Source organism: Ictalurus punctatus, chromosome 27 (genome assembly GCF_001660625.3).
Source record: "Ictalurus punctatus breed USDA103 chromosome 27, Coco_2.0, whole genome shotgun sequence".
NCBI classification, from domain to species: domain Eukaryota; kingdom Metazoa; phylum Chordata; class Actinopteri; order Siluriformes; family Ictaluridae; genus Ictalurus; species Ictalurus punctatus.
In genome coordinates, this window is record NC_030442.2 from 3763284 (window position 1) to 3767500 (window position 4217).

Genomic DNA, 4217 nt, shown 5'->3' on the forward strand with positions numbered 1-4217 from the left:
CACCATAGCACCTAACAACCTCCAATCGCTGATCACCATAGCACCTAACAACCTCCAATCGCTGATCACCATAGCTCCTAACAACCACCAATCGCTGATCACCATAGTGCCTAACAACCTCCAATCGCTGATCACCATAGCGCCTAACAACCAATCGCTGATCACCATAGCGCCTAACAACCAATCGCTGATCACCATTGTGCCTAACAACCTCCAAATGCTGGACGCCATAGTGCCTAACAACCTCCAATCCCTGAACAGCGTTGTTTCATCCTTCACAGAAATGATAGTTTTATAAATACATAAATAGTTAGTTTTGTGATGCCCTGACCAGACACATTTTATTCTATTCTTCTGCATTTTCAGAAAATACTCCTCCATGTAACACACTGTAATATGCAAATTATCGGGACAATAAACCTGGAAACGAGTCTATGACGTCATCTGGTGACTTTTTGAGGATGCACTAGCTACTTTCCCCTGATCTTCATTGGAGAAATGTTAAAACAATGCCAGCACAATTTTTATTTCCAGAATAACGGATATTTAAATTGGGTTAGTCTACATCCGGGACGTAAAATTATTTTTATTAAAAACATTTTTTTCTTGAGCTCTATTGTGTTTTTATGTCGGATTTACGGTCTTTTTCAGTCTGTGGTATAACCGGAACTGAGACAAACCTTGTCTTTGCTCTTTGGCTGCGCGCGCGCGTGCGCGTATGTGTGTGTGTGTGTGTGTGTGTTGGCGGCGGCAGCCTCGAGACTGCGCCTATAAACACTTTTAAGCGTCTCGCTGTGAGAAACCTCTGGCACAGAGTCTGCGCCCGCAAGAATGAAAGAGAAAGAGAGAGAGAGAGCGAGCGAGAGAGAGAAAGAGAAACGGAGGGAGGCGCGGGGCCGCGAGTGCTGCTCCTCCGTTCGTTCGTTCGTCTCGCCCTCTCATGCGCGTGAGCGAACGGAAAATCGGAAAGCGGTGAAGTGTGAAGAGCAGGCGCCTCTGATTCACACGCGGCGGCTCGAGCGCGTCCTAATCTGATTGTTTGCAAAGACGACCGGCGTGAAACTCGAGCGTGAATACAGGGCTAACCCTCGAGGAAGGACCCTGACCCTGACCTTTAACCTTTTTTAACCTGCGACCTGCTGGTAGGCCAGTGACGAAACCAAAAGAGAGCACGGCAAGAAATTCATCAACAAAGACTCCTCACTATCCTGATTCAAATAATAATTTTTAAAAAAAACCAAAACAAAACAACTCCTCGGGTTAATTGTTATGTCTCGCCACGTGAGCGTGCATGAGGCGTCCGACCCGTCACGTGAGCAACGATCATGCTAATACACCCCACTAAACGGCATCTGCACCCCCTGGGAATCCAAAGTCTACATTCCCTACACACACACACACACACACACACACACGCACACACTCTGAAGAGGCGCATGCAAATCCGGTTGCTGTAATGACATTACACCGCTCAGTTTAGCAGTCGGTGTAACAAGCTTAGCATAGCATATAGCTGAACTTCAGCTCTCATTCCTAGCATCCTGTGTTATATAAGCTGTGTGTAGGCTATAGACGTTCCGTAAACACCGCCGTAGGCTACACTCTGCTTTTATTTATTTATTTATTTTTATTTTATTTTTCTGAGCAGGTAGCACTGGTGCTGGAAAAGTTTCAACTGCCCCTCAAGCTAAACGCGCAAAAACATCTTCAACGTACTATATATTTATAAACAACAACTTCTTTCTGTTTTCTGGTACTGCTATCTGATCCGTTGTAATGGAAACGGAAAAACATACGAAAGGAGTAACCTATAGAAAAGCGTGCGCGAGATCGAATCCAGTCCAAGAGCGCAACACCGGCTGTGCTGTCTGAGTGGGAGGAGCAATCTGGCTCTTTCTCCCTCTCTCTCTCCTCCTCTCCTGTCGATCACAGCGTCGCCGGCCAACCGTCGGCTTCCGAGAGGGCGGACGGCGGCGTCCCTTCAGTCGTGTCGTGTCCTGTGATTCAGCATGGAAAGATGCGACCACATCCAACCGCAAATAAACCCATGCTTCGATTGATTGGGGGGGAAAAAAGTAACGGCACCCCTCAGCCCCAACCGCCACCCTGCAACGGCTTGCATTGCATTACTGGACGATAGGAGGCGCTCTTTCTTTTCAGCTCTCAGTAAGCAGGGTGATTTCGATCGTTTGTCAACGTGCGCGCAGGAGTACGCAGAAAATAAAGAAATACATCGGCGAAATATATTCGTACGCTTTGGTTCGGATATGAGAACGTTTTCCAGACAACTGTACAAAACGATCGCCTTCGCGCTCGCGAGGGTTCTAGCGCGCTAGTTAGAGATTCGGTTAAGGCTATAGGGAAGACGTATCTTTTTTTACGTTCGACCGAACAATAACGACAACAACAACAATGCAAATGACGTACTCTTGTGACATGGCTGGCTGACTACCAGGCTAACTAGCTAGCAAGCCAGGAACACCTTTTATCTGATACGTCCAGACGACACGTTGGACCCAAACACGGTCAGTTCTCGTGGCTCAACAGCAAGGTCCTGCTTTTATAAATCATTTACCAGATAATCGCGAATCCATGTTTGGATTCCAGCCTTTTTTATTTTTCAACAGCGTCCGCTTTCTCTAGTGGCTGTGATTTTTAAACCAGACGGGGGGAAAAAAAGAAAAGGAAAAAAAGAGACAGATGTCCTTCATGGAGGAATGTTTTTTTTTGTTTGTTTGTTTTTGTGTGTGTTTTTTTTTCCACGGCGGCGGTTTTGTGAATTCAGGCGACGTCTTATCACCTGGAGTCGGAGGCCGCTCGATATCACGGCGTTATCTCAGCCTGTTCTGTCTTCTCTTTGAAACAGTGCTGGGAATCCGGATGACGATTACCCTCAGGAGCTTCCCGTCGCCTCGCTAATTTCGTTATTTTGGATCTGAGCCCTCCTCCTCACCCGCCTCGCGCTGCGCCGCTCCCCGAGGGCAATATTTCTTCTTTTCGTCTTGCCTGAGCAGAGCGTCGGGCTCCTCGCTGTCTTCGCTTTCTCTCTCGCTCTCTCACACACACACACGCACGCACACACTCACTCCTCTTTCTGCTCTCTTCCTATTCTCCGCACGTACAGAATGTTTGCATTAGAGGCTTTTTCAGCAGCGTGAGCAAAAAGCTTCGAGGCCCGTGCATATCCGTGTTTTTTTTTTTCCGGGGGGGGGGGATTTGGAGCTGGTCAGTGAAGGATGTGCGTTGGGTTTGCTGGTATTCTGGGTTTCGGATGCTAAGAATAGCCGCTACTTCAAGAAGGTCATTTATTTATTTATTTATCTATTTATTTATTTTTCTATCCGACCGGATCTGCTGCACCTCTGTTTTCTATTCGGTAAGGTTTCGGCGATCACGCTATACAAGACCTCCAAATAAAAATCCTACCCTGATTCTATCCCAGACCGCGCGATATTATGCGATAAAGACCACGCAAACGGTCGCGCGCCGCTTACGCCATCGGTCTGCGTGACTGTCGGCGTAAACACGAGCGCCGATTTCTCGCTATAAGTGTTTGCTTACGAGTCACACCAGAGGGCGCTATGCCTTATTATTTTTTTAAGCAAAAAATGGATACAAAAAAACCCCCTTGTTTTTGTTTGTATTTTTTTGTCATGCGAAAAGGTTTACATATCAGGCAGACGCACGGCGCCGGCTTGTGGTATGAAAATAAAAACCGCGATTAGAATTAGGTAAGTACCATCGAGATTACGAAGACGTGCCAGTCATGAAGCGTTTTATATGTGTATCTATAGCTAACTAGGTTGCGGGGGGAGGGGGCAGACGTGGAGAAACGGACCCGTAAGACCGTTCCGCTAATTTAATTTCGGCTGCGTTCTCGACCTCTCGTCGAGGTAATCGAACTGGGGGAAAACGGCTAGCTAGGAAGCTCGCTAGTATCTAGAAGTGCTAGACTAGTGGTCACCGAACTCTTCCTTCGAGATCTACCCTCCTGCAGGCTTCATCTCCAACCCAAATCTACGATCAAGAACGTGTTCCGGCGACGATTTTAGATGGTCACGTGGGCACCGTTATGGTTGGAGCTGAAGTCTTCAGGAAGGTAGATATCCAGGAGCACTGCGCCTGTGTGTAGACTAACACGGGCTCGATCGCTAGCTTTAACGGCGGTAAGTTAAAGATCATCGGTGCTCAGGTCCAGGAACCAATCCCCTGCAGTG